This window comes from Anas acuta, chromosome 14 (assembly GCF_963932015.1).
Source record: "Anas acuta chromosome 14, bAnaAcu1.1, whole genome shotgun sequence".
NCBI classification, from domain to species: Eukaryota; Metazoa; Chordata; class Aves; order Anseriformes; family Anatidae; genus Anas; species Anas acuta.
In genome coordinates, this window is record NC_088992.1 from 7,524,203 (window position 1) to 7,543,201 (window position 18,999).

General features: G+C 39.5%; 1 protein-coding gene across 9 annotated transcripts in view; it reads left to right on the forward strand.

Moving 5' to 3' along the window:
• The window catches only part of SGCD (sarcoglycan delta), a 365,120-nt gene that overhangs the window by 93,498 nt on the left and 252,623 nt on the right, over positions 1-18,999 (forward strand). The window contains exon 1 of one of the 9 annotated variants that reach the window (XM_068698501.1): positions 15,558-15,698. The exons of 7 other annotated variants lie outside the window; for them this stretch is intronic. The gene's annotated coding sequence lies outside the window, so the exon portion shown is untranslated. Of the gene's footprint in view, positions 1-15,557; positions 15,713-18,999 lie in introns of those variants that run through there. One more of the 9 variants, XM_068698504.1, reaches the window with a different exon arrangement.

The following is an 18,999-nucleotide window of genomic DNA, read 5'->3' on the forward strand; positions in this document are numbered from 1 at the left end:
GAGGTCTTACTAGCAAGGGGATGGCCACGTGCTGGCCTGGCTGCTCTTACAGTGAGCTTGCTTTTTATCCTATTGCAATGTCTTTTAAAGTACAGAAGTTGTAGGGAGGCACTAGACAAATTGGCTTTGACATAGATTAAAGAGCTGTTTTTCTTTGCTAAAATCTGCACTTATGGACCAGTGCCTATCACTGGTGGGTGCGTTATTTTCTGGGGGAGGCCTTCCCTTTGTGACCATTTAGCAAGCAGCGCTTATTTATGCACCGATACCGGTCAGTTACTGTCTGGATGAGTGTCCTGAAAATACATGATGTTCCTGCACTCAGTTGAAGATTCTCTTTGAATTTTAAGCCTACTTTCCTTTCCTGCAGAAGAAGTAGTCGGACAGTATTTCTGCATTCTGGGGAAGTTGCTGTGCATCACACAGCAATGTAATACGTCCCAGTTCTTTCAGAAGAAAAATAAATGCTCCCAACAAAGACCTGTAATATTTAAATATAAATACATCTGACAAAAGTGCAACTGCATGCATATCAGGACAGGACAGTGCTCGACTATAATCAGGAAGACTGGCTAGGAGAAACAAGACTCACAATTAAGTAGAACGCTACAGAAAGCAGCTTGCAGGCTGCCGGCCTGTATCAAAAGGAAACAGGACTTCTGCAAGACAAATAGCGGTTCACAAATGCTTATCTAGCAAAAGCACATTGAACAAAATAAACTTGACTCTTCACAGTGAACATTTCATGCTGATGAGAAAACTCGGTGACGTCTTCAAAGATGGAAAATAGCGGAACAGAGGAAAAATTGGGAGGGAGAGAGGAGCAAAGCTGGAGATGCAGATCTGGAAGAGAAGCAAAACACTGCACAGCAATGAGAATGCAGCTTCACCATGAACCCTTCACCCCTGGTCCATCCCAGCCTGGACTGGGATTGTGGATGGGCAGGGGTGTGATGTGGGAAGCACTGGAGTGAAGCAGCAAGGTGCATCCTGCTGGACCTGAGTCTCCCTGGATGCACAGGATCCTCCTGTTCTGTCTCATCATCATTGGTGCTTTGTGTTTTCTGTAGTGACACAGGGAAAGGCAGGCTCAGCCTTCAGGGAAGCTGTGGCGGTTGTTATATATAGTTTTCAAAAAAAAAACTTGTGTTCGCCAGAGTTCAATCTGAGTGGCTTTTGTATGCAGCTTTTCCCAGCCTTCCACAGCTTCACAGGAATATAATGATTTTATCAGAATAAATATTGCAAATCTGAGGAATCAAGATTTAAGCTTAAACCTTAGAATTAAGTATAAAAGATTTAAGTGTAAACCAGACCTCAACTAGAAGGTTATTTTGCTGTACAGTTCTGTCATATTGGGGAATTCATTTATCAGAAGTGCAAAGAGGAGGTAGGTGCTTCTCTCTTATGTGGCTTAGAAATGCACTGTGACTGTCAATATGAATGGAATGGTGCTTCTGAATTTCCTGAGACAGGGCTGTGATGCATTTTTTTTAGAACTACTAAAGGCCTTCAGCTTCTGTGTATTTTATTGGAACTGGATTGTGAAAAGTGTCCCACAGACATGGATCTCAAAGTTTTCAGCCCTGAGAATCATTCTGCAAGTTTGGGAAGGGAAAGAAAAGCAGCACTTGGAAAAAATGATATTCTGCATGTAAATGACGTAGTTATAGGTTAAGTTAGGGAGGAGTGCTCACTGAGATGAAAACAAAAATCCTTACATGGAAAATGCTGTATATCATTGTACGGAGACCATTACATTTGTATGCCATTTAAAAAATGTGATGTTTTAAGTGCATAATGGCAAATTATCTCATGCTTTTATATCGGTTTTACCAAGGTAAATGCAGTTAAACCCAGTGAAGTACAATATTTGTCCTAGTGTTAGATGGGTGGTTCACTTAATAATGGCTGCAATGAAGAACTCATTTCTCTTCTCAATTTGTTTCCAGTTCAGTTTCCTTTGGCTTTGAAGAAGTGATGGCTTGCTGCTGGTTTGGGGGATCACTTAGTATTTCTGTCTTGAGAGGCACGGCAAAACTCTGGGTAGTACAAAGAATCTTGAGGCTATGATTCACCCTCTCAGACCATATTAGGATTTGGATTTCAGTTGTGTTAAGGACAGTGATCATATGTAAAGCACGTTTCTCAGTTGTTTCTAAGTTTGGTGTGGCTCACATCTGTGTTCTTCATTCAAAACTCCTCTGACTGCAGGCTAATAATGACTGCAGGATAATAATTTTTAAAGGGATGCAGATATAAGTCAGAATCTCCATAAACCATCACTGTCAGAAGATTTGTAATATTTAGCACACCATGACACTGAATGCACTTGTGCACTCTGAAAAAACTTAAGTTGTTCTGTGTTCGTCAGGGCAGCTCCTTCACTCAGTTGGGCAGGAAATCTTAATTAAAAAATAATCCTCAGAACAGGAATACACATTGTACCAGCACACCTGAGAAAGTGCTCCCTGTGGGATCCCCCTCCAGATGGCAGGAGCTGGGGGCTCAGCACTGCTGCAGAGGGGCTGGATGAACGAAGCCATGGATTCCTTTTGATGGGGCAGAGGTGAAGTTGTGCTTTAATTCAAGGTTTCCAAAACTGGAGGAAAAAGGATCATAGAACCATAGAGTTGGAAGAGACCCATAAGGATCCCCTCAGATCCTGTCGCTGTCCCCAGAGAGCAGAGCTCAGCACCTGCCCCTCCACTCCCCTCGTGAGGGGGCTGCAGGCCACCATGAGGCCTCCCCTCAGCCTGCTCTGCTCAGGGCTGAACAAACCCAGGGACCTCAGCCATTCCTCACCCTCCAGACCCTTCACTATCTTTGTAGCTGTCCTTTGGATGCTCTCTAATAGTTTTCTGTCCTTTTTAGATTGTAGCATCCAAAGCAGCACACAATACTGGAGATGAGGCCACAGCAGGCTGAGCAGGGGCAGCATTGCATTTGCTGTCTTTCAGGTGGATGTGCCTTTCAAGCTGCCCATCGTGTGTTTTGGTTTTCCCATTTTCCTCCTGTTTCAGTACTTGGTTTCTGATCTTCCTTCCATCCTTCCATCCACAGCACTTGCTTTATTTCAATCTTCTTGACAGAACCCTCTTATCTGTTCTTAGCAAGCCCCATTTAACCCAGTCTGCCTTGAGCAGATTTGTATTTCTGCCTTCTGATGTCTCCCCATGGCAAGCTGGGAGCAGGACCCTCTGTCCAATGGAAGTATACTTTGATATTTTTAGACTCTTGCATTTTAGGGTTTCTGTTCTTCTGGAAATATAAAACAGGTGTGGTTCTATGATTCTGTGAAACTCAGTTGTTTCTCAGTCCACTTTTCCTCCATACCAAGTCCTGACCTCCATCGATCCAAGCTCTTCCTTTTATTTTTCTAGTAAAATATGTTTATTATTATTTATTATTAATATTGTATAAGTCACAGAGGCACAGGAAGAGGAACTGAATGGCATGTTGTTGTTGAAAGTTTCCGGGTAAGAAATTTCCTTGCATAATAGAGCTTCTCCCACAGAGACTAAGAAGCATCCGTGATTGACGGTTTAATCTCGGAGGCATTAGACTCCTACTATAAACAGCAGAGAACAAGATGCATCAGCTAAATGCGAGTTCAGTCTCAAAGAGATTACAGTGCAGGTGAACAGCAGGTAACAGCAGGTGGTTTTTACAGGAGAAGGCGTTTTCCAAAGTGCCGCAGCAGGTGGAGGTGTTTGGGAGGTGACTGGGATGCCGAGGAGAGGAGCAGCCCCTGGAGCAGAGCTGGGTTCACCCTGCAAACTCTTATCCCCTTAGAGGGTTTGTTTTCAAGTATATGAAATATTTCCACATAGTGTGAAGAGAAGAGCTTTTTACCCACCTCAGGCGTTTTCTTTTCAAAAGCCGCTTTTGTCAAAGTGTGTCTTGCATCTTGCATTGGTGAGTCTGTTTTTTCATGTACCCCTACCTGTGCTGGCCAAGGTTTGCAGCAGAACATGGGGCAGAGGACAGGTGCAGGAGCTGCATTTTGCCTTTGGTAGCACGCTCAGGATCTGTCTGTGGTCTTGTGCCTCCCACTGAATTTGCCCCCTCTGTTTTGAAGACCAGGCTGGCCACCAGCTTCATGGGAGTGTTTAGAGCGATTGGTAGAAAATGATTTTATAGCAGTGAATTATTGAAGGACTGGTGGCCAGCAGCCTCTGTCTGAAGCCTCTCTTTTGGAGCATGTGAAGATTTATGGATAGATTTAGTAAGTGCTGAAGCACGTTGTTGAGTGGTGGTTCAGCTGACTTAGCTGCCAGTGTACACCTCAGAGTTTAAGATCTTTTTTAGCAACTGAAAAGTATTCGTGGGGGAGCTTGGAGTAGCCAGAATGTGGTGGGGGTTTTGTTTCTTGTTTGTCTTTTTAAGCTTGCTGAAAATACTGAAAAGGAAATGAAATTGGATAGAGCATTCACATTTTCATTCTTTCATTATTTTTTCAACATATATTAGGAGGAAGAGACTGTTTAGTTTCTTTTTTGTCTACTCCCTTGTGGCTGAATCCTTCACAGCAAAGAAATGCACTTTCTTTTCTAATTCTAATCCTTGATATGTGCCTTTGAATGATAATTTCCATGCTTTCCTGCTAAATACATATTTTTTCTTTTCAGAGGGCCTTTGAATGCTATTTTAAAATAAAATTGAAATTCCATCTTTGTGTAATTAAAATGTGTGAAGTCAGAAGGAAATCAGATATGAATAACAAACCTGGCATGTTATTTCCTCTTTTCTTCCTTGTAGGTATTAAAAATAAATAAATAAATAAAAAGCCCAAACAAAACAGCCATGGAAAGCAAGGTGTCTGAGGCAGCAAGGGATAAAGACTTTAATATCTAATATAAATGAAGGAGATTTTTTCCCTCTAACAACATGAAGAGGTCACTCAGACCCTGGCACTTGAGTTTCCTAGTGCGGTATAGATTTTGAAATTGCAGTGCAATTCCTCACTTTTTAATAAGCAGAAAATTGCATGAGAACTTTGACAAATTAGCATCACTATCCAGTGACCTACCTAAGGGTGAAAAAGGAGGAAAAAAGCATGAGAGTAGGATGATTAATTGGATGAAACATTATACCATAAAAAGCAACATGAAGTCCTGTTTAAAGCATGTCTCAACTGGTAGAATCCACATCTTTTGTTTATGGTGCTTCAGATTGCTGCAATCCATCAAAAGGTACGCAGAGGTCTGCTCTTCAGTTCTCGGTGTGTCCCAGTGCTTAGTTCCTTTCAGTGTTAACATAAATATTAGCTATAAGGAAGCAAGCGTGCTTTAAATTTCTCTTCATTCCAGACAAAGTATATAATTAGCTTAAGTTTATCCTTTCCTAAGGGAGAAATACTGCAGTTGGTCTTTTGTTACTCTTCCTCATTACCAGTGTTTGACCAGAGTAACGTGCTGTGGCCCAACAGTGATGCGATGCTTTGCATCTGTGATACTCTGCATATTCGAAGGCTGCTAGAAATAATATCCTATTTTTGTCCTAATGTGACTAGAATAATAGCACTTTTTTAAAGAAACCATTTTGATATTATGAATACAAACTCCACATTTTTTTTTTTTTTAACAGACTAAGCTGTTGAAGCTGGGTCAGTACACAGGCATCTTTTCCTCCCAAGCAGCACAGGGACTTCAGTGTCTTCAGGAAGCACATCTTGGGATACTTTAATACATCACAGGGATTGAATAGATGGATTAGAACAAATTGCTTCCTCCTATGGTTCCTAAATTCATGGTGGTGTAGTAGGACAGTGCAAAATTCCTCATTTTATGATGATTAAAAACTGGTAAATGTTCCCTTCCATTTAGCCTCAGGCCCCTAACCGGGGAGGCCAGGGTTCCCTGTGTGCCTTGTACCCCTAAAATGCAGATTAAATAGATTAAGAATTTCTCTGCTCAGTTGTGTTTGCCTGCAAAATGCATAATTTACATCAGGATTGGGCTACATTTAATCGTTTAACATTTAATCTTGTTAGTCATGTGATTTAAACATGGTTTATGCATGTGAAAACAAGGAAAAAAGGTCTTGAACTTGTAGAGAAATATGAGCTTGCTGCAATTCAAATAATAGAGGGTACTTATTGTATCATGTCTATTCCCAATTTTCTTCAAAGTACTGTTTCTCATTGTTCCTTTTGTTGTTTTGGTGGCATAATGGCATAGCTGGGAGCTGTAATTCTCAACATTTTCTTTCAGAGCAAACTATACAAACATGCTATGGATGTTTAGAGGTACTGTTTCAAGGTAGCTTTGACAGCAAGTTGTTGTTCCAGTATCCACTGAGATGTTGGCAGGAGACTGGCTGGGGAATGGGGCAGTGATAGAGAGGAGTGGTGCAGAAATGCACAAAACTGAGGAGTGCTTTTCAGCCCACGGCTGCTTCTCCCAGGGGATACAAAACTGTATGTTGCTCTGCTTCACTGCAAAATAAGCTATACTGTAAAATATGAAGATTAGTTTAAAAGTACTTTGACAAATTAGAAAATTGGTTTAAAAATAGGGGGAAATTTGGGGGAAAAAAAAAAAAAAGCATTGCTTGTTTTCAGTTTCTCATCAAAGGCGTGAAACAAAACAAGCAGTGGCACATCTCCAGATCTGTACTAGTTATTTTTCTCTTCAGTCCTTCAGGACCAAATCAACAAAACACTTATTTACTTGTTCTCCAACTTTACCCCAAGTTGGCTAAACCCTAGAGTAGACACACTAGAAAGTTAAGTGTATTCTCTGGTCTTCATTCTTCTCTTTAATATGCTTTTTCTTTATTTTTTTCCTGTTCAGCCTCTGCCTGCCTTGGCTGCTATCAGCACATAATGCTGAGAGTATATAGGTACTTGTGCTCCTACACTGCCAAAGAACTGCATTTCCTCTTCTCCCTTTATTTTCATATACCCCTGTATCAAATCACTTAACTTAATCCTTAAATAAATGTATTCAATCGTTATATAAATTAGTATAACACATTTCACTCCTTTGTGCATCCTGAGGTGCAGAAGTGGACTCCGTGTAATACTGGATAAAGCCACATGTGTAAATTAAACATTTGTCTGGGTACATTACAAGCATTATTTGAATCTGTGAGCAAAGGAGGTTGAGGTTTGTTATTGTAACTGGAATGAGCTAAAGCAAAGTGAAACCCCCAGTTCCCACCAGGGATTTGAGAGGCATCTACTTCTGCAGCTTTAAGCAGTTTGAAATACATCTTTATTTTTTTTAGCTGAATTCAGCCCTGAGGGCAAATGAGTGGCAGCCAAATTAACGTGATAGTCTCTAAAGGCTCTGAATAGATTTCATATCCTCTTCTGAAAGATCTGTGCAACAGCATTTATCTGGAGGACAATAGTGGTGAGAGTTTTGGTAGGAAAAAAAGAGTATATTTTCAGTAGAAGACTTTTTTTTTTTTAAATATGTATTCACTTGAGTAATAAAATTACTTGATTTGAATAATAGTGTTTTCTATAAGAACAGTAGTTAAGTACTGACAAAACTGTTAACAGTAGTTCTTTTGTTGGGGACAAATGAAACATGCTGCTGTTAGCACTGAAACTTGCAGCTGAAGCAGGGGAATTAACTTTCTTCTGAGGGGAAGACTGTCCCTCCCCTGTGCACCCATCCTGGGCAGGGTGAGGAACATGGTGATTGTTGGATTCTCATCCTTCGGGCTGGCTGATGAATTGGCTGAAGATCTGCCATTTAATTCTGCTTTACTGGTTGGTTATAGGGCTAAGGCAAACAGCATCCATGATTTCAGGCTGTGGACTGAGGTACCGATTGCATACAGGCTGTTCTGAATCTGTTATTTTCAGAATTTCACTGCAATTAAGCTCTCAAGTGCTTAATGAGATGCAGGTAGAGAATATCTAGTATTTTTGATGATACTGAAGGATGCTGAAAAGCTGCAGAAGGAGTTAAGGGAAAGGGCAGCTTATTCTTGATGAGGGCAGAGTGGCTGGTGAGGGAACACAGCCATGTCTCTTTGTGGGGTCGATACCAGTCCTCATTTGTTCCCCTTAGCACTGCCCAGCATTTCTGTATGACATGGGCTAAATGCCTGAGAAAATGTGACACACAAAATCTATCCTTAAAGATGAAATAGCTGATTCTTTTCTTCAAGGGATTTGTGAGGAAAAAAAAAAAAATCTGTTAAAGATGATGAGGTGCTTATCAGTGCTACAGGACTGGGGCCAATAATACCCCAAAATAGGGAGGTTGTGATGTGCCTGGAGCAGGAGGTGGAAGGTGGCTTTTGTAGCGAGCTGAAATTTGTGTGTAAGAAGTTTGTATCTACGCAACCAAGACAAAATTGCTGCCCCTCTTTCCTGCCTAAACTGTTCCTGCACAAGACAACTGAAACAGAAGGAAACAGCTTCTTAAACTCTACCCTGTTTCTTTATCTCAGAATAAAATAAAGCACTGAGGTATGCAGACTGTCCTGGGCAGTCAGTTATACCTACACCGGCAATCTCAGTGGTGCAGAGGAGCCAATCTTTCTCCATGAGAAATCTGAGTGTTAATAATTTCTGGCAAGTGTTGTGCTGAAGCAGACAATTTTGTAACGCCAGCCAGGTGTGCTGAGAAGTTACACTGGGCAGTGCAAGGAAAACACTTCATTCACGTTTGAATTCCTCGCCTCTTTGCAGCCTCCCAGGGCAGTGGTGTGATCCAGGGCAGAGCTGTTTCACACGGCTGCTTTCCTGTGGAAATGCCTCCAGCACTGTTCTGGTACATGGGGGATGTTTATTTTTGTGAGAATACCCCCTGGGCTGTCGAGTTTCTTTTTTTTTTTTTTTTTTTTTTTTTTCATTTTTTTTCCCTTTCATTCTTCTTCCATTTTTCCTTTTTTTTTTTTTCTTTTTTTTTTTTCTTATTGTTTCTCCTTTAAGTGAATGAAAACGATTAAAATAACCATAAAGATAACCACCCTTAATCCTGTCTAATGATGGCTTCTATATGGTCCCCTAACATCAATAGATGGATGTCACCTGTAGGCTAGGAGTATTTGAATGGGGTGTCTCAAATGTAAGTTTGTTTGCCTAAATGTAAGCCCAGATTGTTATATTATTGTTAAGTTATATTTGAAAAGAGACTCTTTTTCCCTTTACCTCCTGCCACCAATATTTCTATATATGTTTTTTCTCCATGATATTTTAAGGCTATTTTGTAAATGTAGGTTAGAAATTTGGTTGACTGAAAAAAAAAAAGTTACATTTTACTTTAAATATGCATATATACATAATAATATTATAATTTATGTATTATAATTTAGGAAAGGGAAAGCAACATGGGCTAAAAAATCCAGTATTTCCTTGTGTTGTCTTTCAGTTTAGAAAAAATGGGTATTTTATAGTTATGAATAAATCTCGCACAAAAATATTGGCTGTTGCCTGATCCCCAGCGGGATTTCTTGAATGTGGTTGCTTGTGCCACAGAAGGATCTTTCATCCCTGGCAGACATGAGTTGTGTGAGAAATTAGTATCTGTGCTATGAAAATGTTATTTAATATATTGCTTGAATCTAGGAAGACCTTTTCCTATTCTTTAGGGATGATGTCTTAGAGATCTGCCGTATTGATTTGCCTCTTAAGTCTAAGCTACTCTGGGGTAAGCGCATGTGTGTGGGCTCTGGGATAACAAGCAGTTGTATCCCAGTTAATCCATAGTATCTGCCCACAGGTAAATACAAGGTAATTCAAGGCTGCTTGGCTTAGTGTCCTGAAAATATTTGTAATCATAAATATTTTTTTGATATCAGTAAAGTTCTTCTAGGCTGAATAACTCCACGCGTTTATGGAACTGTTTCAGATTTCCATTGTGTTGCATGAGTAGGATATAAACACCCAATGAAGGGGGTTTAATCTTTTATGTCCTGATGCAAAGTCTACTTTTGCAACACGTATTCTTGAAAATTGTTGAAATTGGTAGAATAGTTCTCTTCTTAAATTATAATATATTCTGAGCGATGAAATCAATGTAGTGCTGTTCAATGCTGTGTAAATATTTGTTTATAAATAAAATAGTCCTTTTAAACAAACAGCTCTGAGGAGAATAGATTTTTTGTTGTGCAAAAATTATGCATGTAGTAGATTTCAGCTACCACTTTAGCAATACATTCACGTTTTAATTTTATTTGCACTGTACTGTATTCATACAAGGCAGCAATGGTAGAGGAAGGATTTCTCCCTACTTGAAAACAACAGTTTAAATGCTTAAAGGTATCTTGCTGGTGACACTTCTCCTCTTTTTCTCTTTTTCTCTTTTTCTAATGGATCTGTCATTGATACTATTGTCCAGCTTTCGGAAAGACAGTGTTACAATTCATTTTTCATGAAGAGGTTTCTAATAAACTTTGAAAAGCTTCAAAGTGATTAGATCAAAATTCACTAAGAAAATGAATATTCTTTCACAGCTAACTTAATTTTTTAAAACTAATGAGATGTCTGGATGCACTGTGCTTAAAATGGATACCCTTCAGATATCTAGAATTTATCAGCATTTATATTTAATATGATACTTAATTTTTATTTCCCTCTTTTTATTTAGAACAAAAGTGAAAGTGACACATTGCTGTAATATTTCCAAACTACTGCATTATTCTTGTTAGGTGGTTGGGTGCTATATATCTTCTGTGGCAATTTTGAATAACTGTTGTTAATGACTTAAATTAGGAAGAGTTTTCCCTTTAAAGATGCTAGAAATCAATCTGTGCAACACAAGTACTTCTTGAGAGCAGTGTCCAGCACAAGGTTTGCCCATGCCCAAACAAGATGGTACAAGTGAGTGATGTTTAAACTGAGTTGTTAGGTTCAGTTCTCCACACTATAATTTCCTGTTGCTCTCACTTTATGCCATACAAGCTGGTAGTGAAATGGCTGTCCTAGGATCTGATACAAGATTTTTTGTTAACATATGGTGGTAGCTTTGGCTGGAATTTGATCAGAATACCAATAGCTGCTGCTGCTGCTGCCAGAAGTGAGGTTGCAGGAATAGCTTCAAGGCAAACACCAAGGGTTGCTCAACAGAGGTGAAGCACAGCACGTCCCAAACACAAAATCCAGTGGCTGTGATGCTTCTCCTACTCTCCTACATATATGTATGTATGTATATATATATATATATATATATTTTTTTTTTTTGTCAGTGTTAAACAATTATTGCTAATACTGAAGATCAGGTCTTAAACATCAGCTTTGATACAATTCCCAGTCTGAAAATGAAGTCTGGGCCTAACCTGGCCATGGAGCTTCTGCTGGCCAGTTAGAAATGAAGTGGATTACTGTTTAGTTAGAAAATCCTGGGATAATGCCATGGTGTTTCTTCTCAAATCCAGGTGAGGAAAATACTGGCATCTGCCTGAGATAGGAAAACAGTTTATGTGGCCATCCAAATGAATCAATTATTAGGAGAAAATTTCAATGACCAAAATAAAGAAGAGTATCTGACGTAAAACCAACCTCTGCTTGAAGACATTCCTGCTTCTGCTGCTCCTAGCTGGTAGAAATCCTTACAGATTCATTAGTTTCAATGGGTTGAAATAATTAACATGAGCTGAGATCTAGTCCTTCAGGGCCCCTTAAAGTTAAGCTAATTTGAGTATAACTTTTGAGCCAATGACAGCTAAAATTAAAATCCTGCTTTAGGAAGAGTAGACTGTTATTAATTTGTTCATTTTATTCCCATATACCTGTAATACAGTTGTGCATGAATCAGCATATGAGAGTGAATCCCGCAACATTGATTCTTTCTGGAAAGGGGTGCTGGAAATTGGCTAAGAGAAAGTACTGAAATATTAAGTAGTGTTCTAAATATATTCTATCTGAAATTAAAAATTAGAGTGGCAAATGCTGAGGCTGAGAGCCTGACCCTGAGGTATGCAGATGGAACAGAAGGTTTTGTTTTTCTATTTTATTTTATTTTATTTTATTTGTAGAGCAGCATAAGGTGTGAGGCTGTAGCTATGAAATGCTTCTGTTTGATGAAAATCCTTGTGGAAGTCACCAGAATTGGTTTTCCTTTGTATGGGTGTGTTTCATTATCTTGTTCTGACTTTTTGGACATGAATGTAAATTTTATTTCAAGTGTGATGTTTGGAAAACATCTTTTTCAAAAACAAGAAACATCTGTTTCTTTTTTTAAAGAACGACTTTTTTATTTTTATTTAGATAAGCCCAATCGTAAGGTATGTGTTACAGGCTACAAGTGATACTGCGAATGGAGGCTTTTGACTAGTACAATATGATGTCTGGCTTTAATTAATTAAATTAACCTTGTAACTGGTTATTAAGACTCTGGTTGCCTTTCTGTGCCTACTAGAATAGCTGTTTTGTTGGTCATATATTTTCTGGTGCCTTGGGGCCATCGCTGATTTGCTCACACTAATGCACAGCTTCCATTCTGCCTGTCCTTTATCCTTGTTTAGAAACATCCAATTTTTTAATGGGAGCACTTGGCAAGGTGACGGCTGGCACTTGGATCTGCTCCTGGTTCTCCTGGAAATCTCATCTGCCTGGCAAAAGTGCTTTTGTCAAGACAGCCAAGAGATTACCCAGAATTAGTTGAGCTGCCAGATTTGAGGTGAAAAAGAAATGTTTCTCCAGGTCAAAGTCAAGAACCGTTGTCAGGTTTTTCTTGGCTTTCCTATTCTGCATGGGACCTGTTGCTCTTCTGGGCACACCTGGTCGTTTTCATCCAGCTTCTTTTCTTGTGCTGATGTCTGGAGTTTTCTTCACGAGGTACTTTCTGTATCAGGCCTGGGCCCTTGGTATTAATTTGCAATTTGCTGTCAGGAATGTCAGTGTTGGAAAATGGTAAATAGATGGTGGGTGCTCTGAGGCAATGTGACTGAACAGTTTTGCCTTGCAGTTGCTGGGGATTGCTGGGGCCAGACCCAGTCTGCTGCAGTTTTGCATTCCCTTGATTCCTCCTAAATGTGGAAGTCACAGCTGACAGCCAAGTTATTTTAAAAGCATGACTCTCCTACCCTTTGTCATGAAATGTTGCTATTCAGGGTACTTTATGCGCTGGTGTAATTATATGAAACTGTATAAATTGGATAGGAGGAGTAGCATCTGTAAGTTTTAATTTCTGACGGGAGTGTTGGAAAAGCTTGACAGTGCGATGGTAATTATCATAACATACAACTGCTTTTATTAAATATATAAGTGTCAACTGAATATTAAAATCACATCATTAAATATGGATCTGCATGTGGTTGCTAACTGCGCTTTTGATCAATTCATATAAACATGATACATGACTCAATTGTATTAAATTTAAGTTAATTTAAAAATTAATCTTCACTTCATTAAATCTGTAATTTTGGCAACATCCCATTTACTGATCGTTGTAGACTCTTTCAAGCAGCCAACACAAATGCTCTTGATTTTTTTTTCTGCTTGTGTTGGGGGGTCTAAATCTTCTATTCCCCTCTGCGATGTGGCCTTTTGTTGCATTCTGAGGCAGGAGGTGTTTTCAGCCTTTTTTTTTCTCCTTTTTTTTTTTTTTTTTTTAATCAATTTGACAGCGTAATTTACAGTGTGAAATGTAAAGATGTTGCCCTATGTAGGAGAACTTGTGAATAGCATAGTGTAGGACCCCTCTGCAGGGATGCACATACCTGGATAACTTTGTCCCAGTGAAAGTGTAAATGGCATTTTCCTGCCATAGTCGATAACGTATTATACCCACATAGCTCTGGGCGCTGGTATTCATCTCTTGTTTGAAGGTTTATGTAAGTTAATTAGATAGTGTTATAAAACACTTTGGCAGATATGGATGATAGTTCTTACTGCTTTTTGAGAGGATATGTTTGAGAGAAGCACCTTTTTATGTAAAAGCTGGAGAAATAATTTAAAATATATATAGCTAAAACATTGCCGTTAACAGCTGATCTGGCTTTGAATGCATTGTGCTGAGTTACAAGTATGCAAGGATCCTTCACTTTTCTCTTTGAAACATTATTTGTAGAGACTGTATGGCAAACAAGCACCTTCACACTGCTTAGAGAATAAGTGCACAGCTACAGAGATGAAGAAAGCTTTATTATTTCCATCTCCAGTCCTTCAGCCTAGTTGACTTCTGACATGGCTACTGGAAAACCACTGGCATGTTCTCAGCTGAATGTTCCTTTTTCGGAAGCATTACTAAGAGCACTGCAAGTGCTTTTTTTTTTTTGTGTGAGAACCCTAGGTTGAAACTCTATGGGAGGAATTTAGCGAACATTAAAGAAACAGTCATTTAAATTATGGAGAAAAGGCAATAAATCACTGTGCTTGGTATTCATTCTGAACTTCATCTCATTTAGAGACTTTTTCTGTGTTGGCAGAATTAAAATATTAATTTGGTTTTCAATGGATCTCTTTCAGCTTCACTTTATGTTTCTGCCTGAGGTTTTTATAGATTTTGTCACTTTAAAAAATGTATTACTAAGGGCAGGGGTTTAATTATCTGATTTACTTTTCCATTTAAACTTCCTGACTGAGTTTCATCTAAAGATACTATCTGCAATGTATTTGATTATTGGATGTAGATCAGTCATCTGGAGATATCTGTGTTGTCTGACACACGTGTTGGGGAATGGAGTTCAGAAATGAGGATCTGCTGCCACTCATTTTGAGTTGTTCCACTTGGACTTAGTGATTTGCTCAGGCAAGCAAACCCTCCCCCAGCTGCACTACTGCATCTGCAGGGTGGTTGTGCAGCCGGGCTGGGAAAGGATAGGGGCTTGAGAACAAGAAAGTAGCAGTCAAAACTGACTCCTTTTAAGTTAAATAGATCAAACAGGGTAAAATGTTTCTAGATCTTAAGTCTCCAAAACCAAAAGCACCTGCCAAAGTCATACAGCATTGTCATTACGTGTGGATGGTCTTAGGAAAGGAGGCAGGCAGGATTATACTTCTTAAAGAACTTGCCCAAGCAATCCCACAGGTGGTACACTGAGTATATACGTCCTTGCAAACTGTACAATCACTGCATTTCTTGCACAATCAGAAAAGTAACAAAATAGTTTGGCAGAGAGAGGAGCCTCTTCAGTACAGTTTTTGTGGTGCAGCACATAGGCAGTCCTTCTGTCTTGTATAGCCACGAGTAGTCTCTTGCTTTGTAGAAACTGGCTTCTCATCAGCTAGTGCCAGTTCTTCTAGTCTTCCCCAAAACTGAATTATTTCTTAAACATCTATAGTAATTTTCATCATCATAAAAATCTCCATGGCAGACAAATGCAATGTTCCCTCAAAGGAATTGCACCTGCAGCATGCAACAGAAATGATTGTGAGGTGACGATTAACTAATTGTCTTCAAAGCTTGTTCATGCTATTTTAATAGCCTGCAAGGCCTTTCTTCCAGCATACATAGAGGATGAAATATCGCCACTTGTGTGTGAGCTGTCAATTGTTGGTGATCCTGCAGCTGCTGCATCTGAGGTCAGAGATGGGAACAGTCCATGAAGGGGGTGGGGGGAAGAGATGAGACATAGAACAATGAAACAATTTTAGCTTAATATAATATACCATCAGTAAAGGCTTTAATTATACCAAGCTACTCTCCTTTTGAGGACCGTGTGTAGCCTGGTTGCACACCCAGGGTCTGCTGTACAAACTTGGGTTCTGTGCTCCTGACATGAATTGCAGGCATACCACAAGCTTCTTAATGAGTCTTCCTCCACGGGAGCACTTACTCTCCACTTAGGTAATGAACTTTCTGTAAGTAAAAGTGTCATACAATAATTGTGATGCATGATGGGCATGTTTAGATAACCCTCCTATTATTTTAGGAAGTGCAGTACTTGAAAGAAAACTTATCCCAAGGTGTCCCTTAAACTTTTCCTTTGTATTACCCTCTGGATTACTCTCCTATCTCCTTCCTTTGATATGTTAATTCAGTCATTTTCCCTATCAGGGCTCATTTCTCCTGCTTTTTTCTTTTTTTCTTTTTTTAAATGTAATTTAATTTTGTGGAGAGTTAATGCTTATCATCCTTGTTTTACTACTTGAGAATTTTTGTGACCATTTTTCTTCTTTGAACTGAAAGTCCACATACTTCTCTGACTTATTTTGTTTGTTTACTAGTACATTGTTATTTTTTTAAATCAATAAATCTTCCCAACTTTTCTTTATTCTTCTAAAAGCAACACCACTGATTTTAGTTAGTGTTGTTTGCGTGTTCGAATGCCCTAGCATAATTAAGAAACATATATAACAAAACTCCTGACCAGAAGGTTTTTCAGGTTCTCTTCTAGACATGTACTTGATAACTGTGAGTTCCTGGTTAATGTTTCAACTTGACCCCCAGTTTATGAAAACCTTACTCTGGAGGGAAACAAATGCTTGTTGGAACTGCAGAATGATCACAGACTAAAAGCCTGGTGGTGTTAGGTACTCCGGTCTCCAAAAGCATCACCTGTCAGATTTCACCACAACTTATGTAACGTATGAGAGAGAATTTATTTTTCATTATCTACATAGGAAATAAAAATTAACCGATTTACAACCCCTTATTCAAGCCCTTTAAGCAAAAGCTTTAAATATCTACCATTGTCTCAAAAGTTAGACGTCCAGCTGTGCCACCCACACACAGCCTGGATGATGCTGATTCCGCAGAGCTGGGGTTGCCTCATACTGAATTGGAAAAATCTAGCTCTTTATCCTCTTCTTATTCAGCATAAAGCTGATGAAACAGTTTTGTCATTTGTGTTTCAAATTGAGCAGAAGTCATATGGTTTAGCAGGAGCTTAATTATATTTACTGTACAGTTCAGCCAGCTCTTTCACATTTTTTTCTTTCTTTTTTTCCTTTTCTCCCCCTCATGGTACTGCGGAAGCCTGCTGGCAGTACATCTGAAAATATCACTGCTCAATTCCTTCTCAGCAGACAGTGACCCTATAATTCTGAGCAGATGCACTAATATAGCAGAGCTTCAGTGACCAAAAAGAAAAGGGCAGGAGGAAAGAAAGACCAAAATTAGAAGTTCATTACACATGGCCCTTTTGGTCACTGCAGTGATCTCAGTGAGATGGTGCTATTAGGAGACTCAGGGGGTAAGTTTACAGTGTAGTCACAGCAGTGACTGAAGTAGCATTAGGGCTTTAAATCAGCTTTTGTGGATGCCAGTGCCAGCACGGAGTCAAACCCTTGGTTTTCTGTGGGTCTGCTTTCATGGTATTGGTGTGGTTTGTCCTCCTCTAACACTGATGTATTTAACAATGTTTTTAACTTATTAAGTGCACTGTGTCTTTGCCTCTGGGCACTTGAATAGCAATTAACAGTATCAGTATGTAATGAGGTACTGTATATAGGTTGAAAGAGAAAGTTCTTTTCCTCCTATGCATCTAACAAACATGAAATGAAATTCAGACTTCTTGGATTGCTGTTTTTTTTTTGTTGTTCCCCCCCCCATCTTTTTGCTTTGTGCTGGTGTGAGTGAATCTTGGTGTCCAGGGGTTATCACTCACACTGATAGAATTGGGTGTCTGTGGTCTGTAGACACTGAAATTCTCAGCCAAGTAAGTGGTGGTTTGAATGGCTCCACATCAGAAGCCAGAGTGGACGAATGCTGAACTTTGGGGATATCTTGACCTCGTGGAGATCCACATTTTTTTACTGGGCCGGAGCTAGATCTAAGAGCCAGCTGTTCTCAGGGGAGGATTGCATCAGGAGATGGATTTCAAGCCTTATCTGTGCTTGTTTCTCTCTGACTCCTCCGTGAGCTGTGCTGTACTACCGTGCGGATGCTCTGACAGGCAAGACGGAGATTTTGTAATTAGGAGCTTTCCATCATATGGTGTCCCTGCTGCGTTTCATCCCCAGCTGTCTTCCCAGGGCTGAGGAAGCTCTGCTTTTACCATGCTTCACACAGCATTAAACTGTGTAGAAAAGGCTAAATATTGTAGGCCAGATGCTGCTTTCCCTTTGCCTTTTATCAGCCTAGAGAGTAATTTCACTCCTGGGATGGCACTTTGCTCGTGGTAACTGGTGCATGACTGCAAAAGGCTCCTGTTCGTCAGTCCTCCTGGTCCTCTGGCACAGAGAGGACTCTTTGCAAAGGAATATTTCCATAGCGGGCAGGTGCTGTGGGACCACCTTTCCTTTTCCATTTGGACATTATTTTGGCTTGGGTTTAATTCCAGCTGTAGGATGAAGGCAGACAGAAGTAGTGTTTTTCTTTCCAAGGAATCTTTAAAATGTGAGTAACAATGAGATCTTTTATTACCAATGTGTTCTTTGACTGAAGCTAACCTCTTTGGGTATTTGTATAATAAAAATGAAGTTTCCTTCAGTATCCACAACACCAAGAGGCATTCTTTGAAGATGAACTCCTCCTACCCATTTTCCTGCTGCACTTCTATTTGCAGATGCTCCTTCCCCTTCTTTTATCCTGCGAGGGAGGAATTTTCTGAGCCTGAAATGAAGAAGCAGCCCCTGAGGGGACTTTGATACAGCGAGGTTACAACTCAGACAATAATTTGGGTCAATTTAAATGGCATGTGGGTGTGGGTTTAAATAAATAGCTTTAACCTTTAGCTAACTGATGGAACTGAAAATAGATACCGGGTTGGGCACATTGGAAGAGCTGCTTGTGAAATGTGTACCATTGCTGCCAGCATTACTTTGAATAAATAGATCACTCTTCAGGGCTGTCAAGCCAGCACCTTCACCAGTAAAAGGAAATGTGTTTTTTTGTTGTCTTCTTCTTTTTAACTGGCAGCAAAGTCTAAAAGAAACTCTTACCCTTTTTTTTGATGGCTTTGCATTTACAAGCCTGTACTTTGTGATTTGCTTCCATCAACTGGACTTTTATAACATTTTTAGATCTTCACAGTTATGTGTTTGCCCAGTTAAACCATTATGTAGGCTCTACTCTAAACAGTTATGTCCTAAAGGAAAGTATTAGAACATGTGTTGATCATTACTGGGTATATTAATACCTTTTTGCAGCCAGGACCTGCATTTGTGAACTCCATTTTTTCTCTTATTTGTGGTTCAGGAGCTAG